Source organism: Ictidomys tridecemlineatus, chromosome 12 (genome assembly GCF_052094955.1).
Source record: "Ictidomys tridecemlineatus isolate mIctTri1 chromosome 12, mIctTri1.hap1, whole genome shotgun sequence".
Classification (NCBI taxonomy): Eukaryota; Metazoa; Chordata; class Mammalia; order Rodentia; family Sciuridae; genus Ictidomys; species Ictidomys tridecemlineatus.
The window spans coordinates 114,572,151-114,585,160 of record NC_135488.1 but is presented as its reverse complement, the minus strand read 5'-3'; the positions used below and the strand labels follow the sequence as shown (position 1 = coordinate 114,585,160).

The window sequence follows — 13,010 nt, the reverse complement described above, 5'->3', positions numbered from 1 at the left end:
AGAGTTCTTTGAAGGCGAGTTTCATCACGGGCCAGGATTTTGAATAGAGAGTCCTGTTCATTAACAAGGAAGAATATTTCTGACCAGTCAGGGTTCCTTCCGTTTCTGAGTCTATTCAGTCTCACTTGAATTCTCTTCACTCAGAAGGGTCTGTACTGTCCCCTGTTGGAAAGAGCTTTCTAGGGCACGTGTGGCAGCCCTCAGGCGGCTGTGTGGGATGGCAACCTGTGGCCATATGCCTGCTCCCACAAGTAAACAGTGAACTGCCTAAACCTCACAAATACCACCACCACCACGTTGCTTCCAACCCTTCCCAGGAATCCCTAAAACTCCCCACACCGTGACCCAGCAACAAAAAGAGGTGGGGGCTCAGCTCTGCTGCTCTGACCTGCTATTGGAGAGTGAGGCGTTTTGACTGTCACTCCTGGGCAGTGGGGTTTGGGTCTGATGCACTGAAGCCCTGCTGTGATGGGTTCCCAGCAGGGACAGCTGCAAGGGAATGTCACTTCAGAAGGAGGAGGCAGGCTGCTGGCTGGTCCTACAAGGGGACAGTAAGAGGTTGAGGAACTCACGGTGGCACTTGAGGGGTGAGATAAGACCAGATGACTCTACTTGTCAGAAAGCTGGGAGGCCGTGGCAGACAGAGAGCTCTAGAGAGAGAGCAGAGGGGGTTGTTCCCAGGTTTAACTCCTTTGCTGGCTCCCCTCACCCCAGGGTATACCCAAAGCCCTAGGTGAGGAATCCAGTTCCAGTTCTGGCTCTTGCTGACCTCTGCCATCCCTTCTGGGTGTGCTTCTGATCTCTACCTGGGACATCCTACCTGCTTTGTTACTGACAAGGATCTACTCATCCTTTAAGAAGAAGGTCTATTCTTTTTTTGCACTGGGGATTGAAAAGTGGTAAAGTGCATTTTACCACTGAGCTACATCCCCAGCCCTTCATTTATTTATTTATTTTTACTTTGAGACAAGTTCTTGTTAAGTTGCTTAGGACCTCACTAAACTACTGAGGTTTTCTCAAACTGTGACCTTCCTGCCTCAGCCTACTGAGTTGCTAGGATTACTAGGCATGTACCACCACACCTGGTGAAGGCTTTCCCCTTCAAATTTCTCCTCTTTTTCAAACCATACTGAGCCCAGGGTCACCATCTGCCCCACACATCCCTGAAGTGCTTCTGTATGATTCAGGAAGAGACATCCTGAGTCAAGGGTGCAGGTGTCCTTGGCCCTCTCCCCTTCTCAGTGAAGGCCATGTCAGACCACAGTCTGCACAGTGTCTGTCCCATGCTGCCAACTACCCCCGCAATGCACACTTGTGACTGATGAACCTGCGTTTGACCTTCTGTCCTCCTTGGCAACCTCGGTTTCTCTTCTGTGCTGCCTCCCACGGCCCATGAGCTCAGCCAAGACAGGACCTGGGATGTTGGTTTCTGTATCCCAGGCTCCTAGCCAAGTAACTGCCCCCAGGGTAAGTTGTCCCCATGAATGTCTGCTTAAAGGAGAAAGAGCTAAGGGGAAAGAGGAGGTCTAGGTAGAGCAAAACCACCTGCCACCCCATCCCCAGTCCTCTGGAGCTGGCTGGTACATGCACAGGGGCAGCAATGGAGGAAGAGCAGAGAGTAGGCACAGCGGGGACTGGTCTCAGCCTCCTGGCTGTGAGGAGGGCTCCTCACCAGACTCCCACCACCATCCAGCCCACAAAGCCTCAGCTTGTATTCAAGGTACAAGGAGGAGATAAGTCAGGGGGAGTTTGAGAAGGGAATCACTCGGATGCAGGGAAGCTTGACCCTTTAGGGTACCAACCTCAGAGTTTAAGGAAAGAGAAGGGAACCTCTCCAGGGATGGTGTCCAGCACCTCCTCAGAGAAAGAAGATGCCATAGGATACGTCAGAACTGTACCCGCTTTCCTGAGCCCTGTCCCAGGCTGGGCCCTTGGGAAGCTCCTAGGTCAGTGGAGTCATAATTGAACCTATCATAGTACAATTCAGCACATACAGGAGGAAAAGTTGGTCCACGGTGCTGAGGTAGCCACTAAAAGAAGGGGTTGGATAGACACTTACGGGTAAGAGGAAGGGAGGTCAGGAGAACTTGCCCGAGGAAATGGCACCTAACGTGGGCTTTCAAGGATGAACGTGTAAGGCCAGCCAGTGCAGGTGGGAGGGAACCACTCATGCAAAGACAGACAGTCATCGGGAAGGATGACAATCCTGGGAGCTTCGGGTACGAGGCAGGGAGAAGGCTGAGGTAGAAGGCAGGAGTGAGACTATGAAAAGATGGAAAACAGGCAAATTCTAGAAAACTAGAACTTACTTGTTATATTCATTCAATTCACATTTATTGAGCTCCTATATGCGAAACACTTTTCTTCTTGTCTTCCCAGCAATCCTTGTTTGTGTCTGTTACTAACTAATGGGCACATGGCAAACACCAGGGCACCATGTCTGGACCCATTAAAGAGGAAACTGAAACTCAGATGAGTCCAAAGGGTTATCTGAGAGCCTCTGGTTAGTTTGCAGCAGAACCAAGACTTGAAACGAGATCTCCATATCTCCAGTCCATCCCAGTTCTCACACTGTGTGCAAGCAAGCCCACTGGAGCAGAGACTGTTTCAAATGTAGAGAGAGCCAAGGTGGGCCATGAAATGATACTCAGCACAAAGATTCCAGAATTTCTCGTGATATTCAGAAAACTAATGGAATCCATGACTTGTTGATCAGGCTTCCATTGCACAGGCATAAGCAGAATTCTCAGTTTGAAAAAAAAGTGCTAGTAAGCACCCAGTCATCCTTCCTGTGGAAACCCACCCTTGCAGTTGGCCTGGCACTTGCTCAATAGTGTCCCAGTTTGCAAACAATCCACCTGCAGGTATTGATCCCTCTCTGGGTTCTCTCACTGATGTTACTGTCATTGAGTGAATTGTTTCAGCCCCCACCCGCTCCCCTGTTCTTTTTCAAAGTCACCTTATGATGCCATTGATTCCATCAGCATTCTTTGCAGGCTGCAGACTTATTGGTTTGCAGAGACAGCAAATATTGGGAGACCAGAATTAGTGTGCTCCTGGCTTTCCTGGAAAGTGACTAGGTGGGGTTTGCAGAGACAGAAGTGAGGGGCAGAAGAGACTTGTGTCTGGGCAGAGACCATGAGAAGGCCTCCCCTACTCCCCGACCCCCTGCGATTGGCCCCTAGGTTTGCAGCTACTGTGATGGTATCTTCCTGCCTCTTCCCTCCCACACCACTGCAGGACACCACCTTTATATCTGGGAGCCCGAGTTGGAAGTCAGGAGGCAGCCCCTCTGCCCTTCTGCCTGGAATAGGACTCAGACGTGCGTGCTGGGGCCCTAGTTGTGTAGTTAGTGGGTAATACCTAGGCTTGATGTCAGACTGACAAAATTCACATCTCAACTATCCCCTTTACTACTTATAGAACCTTGAGGAGGTTACCTGCCTCTTCTAAGCCTTTGTTTTTGCAACGAGTGTAGGATTGAACCATCTAACGTGGTAGCCATTAACTACAAGTGGCTCCTGAACACCTGAGATGTGCAGCAAATGGAACATGCATTCTAGATTTCCAGATTTCTTTGGACAACAGACACTGGAGGTATGCACAGCTTTGTCAAAACCTGGCCAGGAAGCCGTCCTCCCACCCCTCCATAGTCAAGGGACAGCAGAGTATGAAAGCCAGGCAGATGCTGCAGATGGCAGCTGCTGCTGGTGTAGTCTGGGCCCTTTGGAGGTAAATGGGGTTGGGGGTAGGTTGCAATGGGGTGTGCATTGTGCTGACAGGAGTTTCTATTCCTGGCTCTGCCACTAACTGCATTCACATCCCTGGGTGACTTCGACAGCTATTCCTTCCACTCCTTCCACACCTAAATGTACTCGGTAGGAAACTAGACTTGCCTCCCAGGGCTCCAGCCAAGATAAAATAAGCTAACACCTCTGAAGTGTTTAGCATTGTCCTGGAACCTGGCAAACACAAGATAAATATTAGCAATTGCTCCCCCAGGCCCAGCTCTCCCACCCTACTCCCCTAGGGCTGAGCAGCAGCAAGTTCTCTCTGGATATCCTGATTATTCTTCTGTCTCCTCCAATACTAGGTACTTTCTTTTTCACATACACTTGGAAAATACTGCTCCTTTGCATGTATCTTGGAGGTGAAGATTTTTCAGGAACTGAGGTTGATGGTCAGTATTTGATGAGGTAAATTTGAGGCAAAAGGCCAGGTGGCAGTGACTATCCACTTTTGATACTGACTTCAGTGAAGGATGGATGAAGGTCAACTAAAATTACAGGTGCTCACACTTGTACATTGCTGGAAATGTAAATTAGGACAACTACTTTAGAAAGCAGTATGGAGATTCCTCAAAAGGCTAGCGTAGAACTACCAGGTGACCCAGCCATCCCAGTACTTGGTATTTATCCCAAAGATCTAAAATCAGCATACTACAGTGATACAGCCACATCAATGTTTATAGCAATGCAATTCACCATAGCCAAGTTTTGGAACTAGCCTAGGGGCCCATCGTCAGATGAACAGATAAAGAAAATGTGGTATTTATATACAACAGAGTTTTACTCAGACATAAAGAAGAATGAAATTATGTCATTTGTGGGTAAAGGATGGAAGTGGAGAATATTAGCTAAGTGAAACAAGCCAGACTCAGAAGGTCAGGGGTAGGATGGTTTCTTTCATATGAAGAAGAGAGAGAAGGAGAGGGAGAGAGAGAGAGAGAGAGAGAGAGAGAGAGAGAGAGAGAGAGAGAGAGAGAGAGAGAGATAGAGAGAGAGAGAGAGAGAGAGAGAGAGAGAGAGAGAGAGAGAGAGAGACTATATGTAAAGGATTTTTTTTTTAAAAAAGGGGGTTGATTTCATAAAAACAGAAGACCAATAGCGTAGAGAAAGGAGACCAAGAGGGAAGGATGAGGAGGGGGCATGGGGAAGTACTGGGCAATGAATTCTACCAAGATATGTTGTGCCTATGTACGATTACACCATGTGAATCTCTCATGTGTGTATGATTATCAGGCACTAACTAAAACAACAGTAATAGGAGGAGATCAGTAGAGTCGAACCAGTGGATGAGGGAGGGAGGAGAGAAGGAAAGGGGGAGCTATGGGGGAGGAGTGATCAAATTACATTATGTGCACATACAAATATGGCCCACTGAATCTCATTACTACGTATATAATATACCAGTTAAAAATATGCCAATTAAAACAAATTAAAAAGAGAAAAAAAGAGGGTCTTGAGAAGAAAAGACCCTGATTTTAAAAAAATCACAGGTGCTCAGAGCAGCAAGTGGGATTAGAGTCCATTTGGGCCTTTGGTTCTCAGTATTTCTTCTATGTGAAGTCACACCCTTCTTCTGGGTGTGCCCCTGCAGAACTCCTTGGGCTGAAAAAGCCTTTTGATGCATGTTGATGTTCCCTCCATCCTGGGCAGACCGGAGGCCTTTTGACCACACGCTTCAGGGATACCATATCCATCTCACTAAGAGCTGGTGTTGGGTACAGAATCTGGAGGGTTTCATCTCTCCAGCTCTGGAACTCAAATTTTAAGATTAGATTTTCAGTTTTCTTAGTTTCTATTTGTGCATTTCATTTATTAAGCAAATATTTATTTATTCAGGGGTTGATAAGTGCATGTTTATATAGAATTTGCTAGTTCAGACATATATGAACATACATATTATATGTGTATCCCAGTATAACAAAGCAATCAAGGGCATGGACCATGGCTCTAGATATGGGTCGTGTCATTTTGGGGAAATTTCTTAACTTCTCTGTGCCTCAGTTTCTCCTAGTCTGAAGATGAGGGTGCCTAAGAGTACCTACCTCAAGCTTGTGGTGGGTCAGTAAGTGGAGACTGTGGGTGTGTGCACACGAGTGTGTGTGTGTGTGTGTGTGTGTGTGTGTGTGTGTGTGTGTGTCTGTGCATGCCAGGGGGTGGGCTCCAAGACCCTCTGGGAGCCAGTACTGAGGTGGATTAGAAGTCTCAGGCAGCAGAGCCACGCGGAAGAGGAGCAGGGACTCTCCTGTGCCCAAGCTGGCCACAGGCCTACAGAAGAGGCCAGAGCAGCATTCTTTGGCCTTCAGCTCCCTCCTCAGTGTTCCTGAAGCGAATTCTTCCTAAGGTGGAAAGTGAGGGACCTGGAGGAAGAAGGGAGAAGGCAGGCAGCCTCCACACCCGGTCCAGCTCCCTCCCACCAGCTGTAGCTCTGCTGCCCCTGAAGATGCTCATTCTAGAGTCACACTGGACCTTGACTTTTTCCTACTAGTTTAGGAATGTATTCATGCATGTATTCAAATTTTTTATTTTTTTGGTTCTGAATATTGAACCAGTTCTTTACCATTGAGCTACATCCCTAGCCCTTTTTATTTTTGATTTTGAGAACGGTCTTGCTAAGTCACCCAGGTGGCCTTGAATTTGTAATCCTACTGCCTCAGTCTCCTGAGTTACTGGGATTATAGATGTGTGCCACTGTACCTGCCTTGATATCTTCTTTTTAAATAACAGTTTTATTGAAATACACAGTATTTCAGTCAATGCTTTGTAGCATATTCACAAAACTATGTGACTACCATTGCAATCAATTCTAGAACTTTTTAAAAAAATATAGAATGCTTTACAAATTTGTGTGTCATCCTTGCACAGGGGTCATGCTAATCTTCTCTGTATAGTTCCAATTTTAGTATGTGCTATTGAAGCAGGTATTCTAGAACATTTTTATATCCCCAAGAAGAGACCCTGCACCTCTAGCAGTCGCTCCCCTCAGCTCCTGGAAACTTCTAACCTCTCTCTCTCTTTTTTTTCCTCTATGGATTTGCCTATCATATAAATGGAATTATACAACATGCGGCCTTTTGCAAATGGCTTCTTTCACTGAGCATAATGTCTCCAAGTCTTATCCACAAATTACACTTCGTTTGTTTTGACTGGGTAATAATATTCCATTGTGTAGCTACCCCACGTCTTGTTTATCCACAATGAATTATGAGCAATTCTGCTTTGAGCATTTGTTTTCATGTGTGCATGTGCTTCCATTTCACTTAGATTTTCTGGGGGGTAGAATTACAGGGATGGATGGAAACCACACTCAGCTTTGAGGAACTGCACACTGGTTTCCATGCTGGCTGGCCCCATTTTACACACCCATCAGCCGTGAAAACGGACTCCAATTTCTCCCCATTCTCATTAGCACTTATTATTATCTATCTGTCTGATGTGTAGCTGCCTTTTGATGTGTCCTGCAGGAGGTGGGGCTGTCAGTGGTGTCGTGTGTGTGTGTGTGTGTGTGTGTGTGTGTGTGTGTGTGTGTGTTTTAATATTTTTGTAGATGGAGAGAATGCCTTTATTTGCTTTTTTTTTTTTTTTTTAATGTGGTGCTAAGGATCGAACCCAGTACCTCATACATGCTAGGCAAATGCTCTGTCACTGAGCTGCAGCCTCAGCCCCTTGTTGTGGTTTTGGTTTGCATTTCCCGGAGGTCAATGGAAAACGTGGCTTTGCTTTTTACTTTTTGTGCTCTCAGGTGATAAGGCATCAGGTCTGGAAGGAGCTTCTTTATCACTGGTCCAACTCAATCACTTTATAAGTGGAAAAACCGAGGTTCAGAGCAGACAAGTGACTTGTTTACCGGCATCATACCATCTTGCCACCAGTCAGGGGCCAGCCTGGGGTGGAACTCGGGGTTTCTGAGTCCTAGACCAAGATTTCTTTTTCCTTCATCTCTACCAGAGGACAGGGCCATCCCCCACCTTCTGCACCCTGCCCTGTGCCCAGGGAGGCTGACCCCTGTGAACTGTGTCACAGTTCCTCTGACCTCAGTTTCCCATTGGGCTCTGCCAGGGGAGGCCCCAGTGGGAGAGGGAAGGCAGGGGGAGCCGAGGCCAGGCCTCTGCCCGCTGCCCCACTTAGCTGCTTCCCTGTACCCAAAGCCAGAGCTTCCTCATGGGTCAGCTCCTTTCTCTGGGTTCAGGAAATCATTTTCTCCCTTCGCCTCTCCTGGACTAGAGGTGGTAAATGCTCCTTATCTCTTGCACTGCAGTGATTTCTTGTTGGATTTCCTAAGTCCTTACCCTCCACTTGGTAAATAGTTCTTGATTAAGTTCTCCTCCAATTATCCAATTTGTGCATCTGTTTTCTGATCTCTGCCTCACTACCCACCGGCCCACCTGCCCATGGCCCGTTCAGACACCGAGTGCTGAGTTCCTCAGGGATGCTCAGCACAATCAGCAGACACTGAGAGCCAAGTGCTCAGAGGTGGCCAGTGCTGGGCCCCACGCCAGCCAGGAGCGAGGGAAGTAAAGGGCCTGTCCTCCAGAAGCTGACGATGCAGTTCAGGGGTGGAATAAAATGCTCATGTCGTCCTTCACACAAAGTCCTGTGTGGTGATGGCAAAGGGAGGTGGGGGGAGGGGCCTGGCCAATCACCCAGCAAGACTTGGAAAGGATTTAGGAGATACATTCTGGGCTCTGCTTCTGAGTTTTGCAGTAGTCCGAGTTTTAGCTTTCTGTTTATCTTGGGGTGGGGGAAGAGATGAGAGAAGGCAAATCAATCAACATCTGTCTCTAAACAAGGCTTACTGACTCCTGGCACCTCCTGAGAGGGTGGTCTTCTTTGGGTTCCTGACTCAGCCTCTTCTGTCCCTCTGGTCCACTAAGCAATGGTCAGGTGAAGGAAGGTGATGGGATTCCAGGCGTAGGCCCTGCCCTGGCTTCTCTAACAGCTCCCCATATGACCTGTGAGAGCTGCCAGGGTTTCTCTTGGAAGGATGAGTGACGTTGATTCAACTCAACAGGCCCTGATGGAGCCCCATGAACAGCTCTTCACGTGCCAGACAGTGTTACAAAGATCAGACCCAAGCTTGCTCTCTGCAGCCTCTTAGCCAAGAGAATTGAGTTGGGGCCAGGGGGAGGCAGGAGATGTGCTCAAGGTGGTGCAGCCCAGCAGCAGAGTTAGCTGCGAGGTAGGAGTGAGATTTGTTTAATAAATGTACACTGAGTGCCTGCCGGGTGTCTGGTATTGTCTGGACACAGTGGAAGGGATGCAGAAGGAGGGCCCCTTGCTCGGAACTTTCCCTTGGAGGGTGAGGAGGGACAGGCTAGGAAGAAGTGTTTGAGGACACAATGCTCCACAGGCTCAACAACTGAGCCTCTATGGGCTGGCATGGGGCAGGAGCCTGTCTTTCTTTCTTTCTTTCTTTCTTTCTTTCTTTCTTTCTTTCTTTCTTTCTTTCTTTCTTTCTTTCTTTCTTTCTTTCTCTTTCTTTCTTTCTTTCTTTCTTTTCTTTTCTTTTCTCTTCTCTTTTCTTTTTCTTCTTCTTCTTCTTCTTCTTCTTCTTCTTCTTCTTCTTCTTCTTCTTCTTCTCTCTCTCTCTCTCTCTCTCTCTCTCTCTCTCTCTCTCTCCCTCTCTCTCTCTCTCTCTCTCTCTCTCTCTCTCTCTCTCTCTCTCTCTCTCTCTCTCGCCCAGCACATAGTAGGTACCCAGTGAACTCAGTAAAACTTAATTGATCTGACTTGTGGACAAGACTCTACAAAAAACAGAGATGTTGTGAACACTCTACATTCAAAATGTTACAGTAACTAGCAATCAGCAAAACCACAGAGTGGAAGAACTGCTCCCTCCTCTCTCTCTTCCTGTCTATCTCTATGGTGACCATTACCAAGACTGCTCAAGGTCAAACATGGTCAACCAAGCAGCAATACTCCAGGGACTCAAGAAACTGCATCTTAGGTTTATACCACTGCATAGAGATCATCTGTATTTCGGATGATGAAGATCTACAGATTACAGCAAAGTCTTTTTGTTATTGCACAAATGTAATAACAGCATCAAGTAACATTCTTAAGAAAGACAGACCATCCCTTTGCCCTAGAACTGATTTAATTTTTGCATTTCCCTTCCAGCTTTGTCTATATGCATATGCATTTCATGCTCAGGGGCAATCACAGTGAACACCTAATTTTGCATTCTGCTTACAATGCCTTTTATTTATTTTTAATAATGTAACTTGTCCTTTGGATCCTGTGCTTAAGGCCAATCTTTGTGGCCACATCAGTTTTCCACTCAGCAACAGTCACAGAAAAGACAATGAGAGATGTTTTCACTACTTCCATTGGGTGTCTGTGAAATCTTTGTTTTTCAGAGATCTACAGACTAAGGAGTTCACAGAAGAACAGAACAGAATAGGCTTTTCATACAGATTATTTGTATAATTATCTAAATGGAGCATTTTATTTGTACAGGAGGAAACTCCCATATAAATTGAGTGGCCGCAGTATTGGTATTACAGTCTGAGCAAACAGTATTTTAATTCTGAGTCTGGCTTCCTAGCTACGTGACCTTGGGCCACTTGCTTCATTCTCGGGTCCTCAGTTTCTATCTCTATGTAGCAAAAATGACATCTGTCTCCTAGGAATGGGGATGGGAGGAGAGCATTAAGTGAGATAGAGACTGGGTTTTGCCCCTTGAAGCTATGGTCTCTGTGTGTAACTGTAGGTAACTCCTTGCAAGATGCTGAGGTTGGCCTTGGGCAAGCCTCTCGGATCCTCAGTTTGTGCATATGCAAAATGGGCAAAATAAAGGTCCCAGTGAGACTGAATGAGATGATGAACGTGCCAGTGTCCTGGTAGTTAGATCTTCCTGCTCACCCATCTTCCTGTTTTTATGTTCCCTCCTCCCTGGAATGTGGTGTGTACATTTGGGGGATCAGTTCTGAAGTGTATCCTACAAGTGGAGTCAGAGCAGCTATTGCCTGCCTTGAGCCAGCAGCTTTTGGGGACCAAACTTAAAGCTTGGCATCACTCCCCAGGCCCCAGCTGGGCAGAGTAGGGCCAGTGACTTAGCCACGTCTGTGTGCCATTCTCTCTCCAGGGCTCAGCTCCCTGGGAGCATGGGCAGGGGTGCTGAGGACACCCCTGAGAACTTGCTTCCCAAATAAAAGTGGCAGGGGTGGGGGAATGAAGGGAAGTTGGGGTCAGGACCCAGGATGGCCAGCCCAGCCCAGGCAGGCAGGGAGCCATGCAGCAGCTGCTCTGCTAGAACTCACCAGCAGGCGGTGAATGAAAATCCCCTGCCCACCTTCCTTCCCCTGCCTCCTTCTTCCCTCTCCTTCTCTCCTCCTTTCTGTCCTGTCTCCTCCCCTTTTCTCCTTTATTCCACAATGCTCATTGCCACCTGTTGTGGTGCCAGTCCCCTGCAATGTCAGTGACCATGCTCTGCTCATGCTCGATGACTGTGCTCTTTAGTTCATAAGCTCCAAGACACAGGGGGACCTTCAAAAGGACGCCCGGGGCTGGTGGGGAGATTGATACACATCCTAGGTAGCACAGAAGGACCTGAGGTTGTAGCCTGGAGGAGAGAAATCTCCTTGTGGGGACCTGAAAACTACCACCAAGAATCTGAAGAGCTGTCTGTTGAAAGAGGAGCAAGTTCCTCCCCCTGCCGTGAATTATAAAAGGAACGACAGGTAGAGAGATCTCAGCTCGGTTTCAGAAGGGCTCTTTCATGATCTGAGTTGTCCACGACAGAAGGGGCTTCCCCAGAAGGTGGTGAGTTCCTTGTCACCAAAGACACTCAGGGACAGCCTGGGCCACCTGGTGGCCAGGAGCCTGGAGAGGATCTCAGGTCCAGTCTTCCGGAAGCACCTTTCAAACTTGGAACTCAGAACAGGAGATGAGAGGAAGTTAGACTCAGCTCCTGCAACAGGCCACAACGTAAACACTGCTAATTCTGATTCTGATCTTTATCTTCGGTACCTGGCTGAGTGGGCAAGAGTAACTCAAATACTTCTTATTCCACCCTCTGAAAAGTGCTGGGAAAGTGGGAGGCAGAGCCAGCCGGGATGCCCTTCACAGGGCAGAGGGACAGGACCTGGGGATCGAAGGCCAGCCTGACTGCTCACCAACCCTGGCCTTGGGGGAGGGACCCTGGAGGGTTCTGGGTGTGCCAGATGGCCTCTACTATGACGGGCATCCCTCTGGCAGGCCTGGGGTGGAGCAAGATTCCCTCTAAGATTCTGTAAGTTTTTTTTTTTTTTTAAAGAAACTTTTTGAAATGTTTACAGCAACAAAAACCAATTATCAAGTTTTGAGTCACCTCTCTGGCAAAAATAAGCTTTTCTGATCAATTGCTTCCATTGGGAAAGGACACCAGGGAGAAATGGTCCAGGTTATCTCAGACTTTCAGGTGAGACCTGACCCCCGGCCTGACCTCGTTCATCTCCTGCTGACTTGAGACAGTCAAGGCCTCGGGGTGAGTCAGCATGGAGGCTCCCTTGTTACCAAGGATCTCTGCTCGTGCCCTCACCCACCTGGAACCCAGAGGGCCCATGACAGTCACCAGGGCAGCGATGGAAGAAGCTTGATTGTCATCATCTCCCAACGCTTGGGACTGAAGAGTTCTTACAGGAGGCCCTTCCCAGGGGCCTGGCTCACGGACACGGGCCTCGATGTGTCTCCACACCAAGCGGGGCCGAAACCAACAAGACCATCTCTCTGTTTCAAAAGCGGGGTCCCCCCTAACTCTTAGGCCTGGGCCCAGTGCCAAGGCCTGTGGATCTGACCCGACTCTGCTACTTCCAGGATTCCCAAAGCATCTCCCAGGTCATCTTGTCCCCATGTAATCCCAAACAACCAACTCTGCTTTTCTAGTTCTGAAGCACTAAGAATACTGGTTTGAGTGTGTTAGCTAAGAGAGTGAGTGTACGGACATCCTCTTAATCAGAAATCAAAAATTAGTTTTCAAGGAGGAGGTTAGGAGGAAGGCTTTAAGACAGGCCATCAGGCTCTAGGACAGGAAGCAGCGAGTGAGGTCCCCCAGATTTCCCCCACCCCCTGGCTTGAGGCCCATTGGGTCTTACTTACTGTCATTATCACATGCAGGGAAGTTAACTGATGGCTGTCGTGAAGGGAGCTTCTCTGGTTGCCCAGTATTTTTAATTCTTTTTGTTTTGATTTGTAGATGGACAGAATGCTTTTATTTTATTTGTTCATTTTTATGTGGTGCTGAGG

At 47.8% G+C, this 13,010-nt stretch overlaps 1 pseudogene; it reads right to left on the bottom strand.

Annotated features, from left to right (window-relative positions):
- Positions 1–6,605: 6,605 nt before the first annotated feature.
- On the bottom strand, positions 6,606–6,704 carry LOC120885127 (U6 spliceosomal RNA; annotated as a pseudogene).
- Between the last annotated feature and the right edge of the window lie 6,306 nt (positions 6,705–13,010).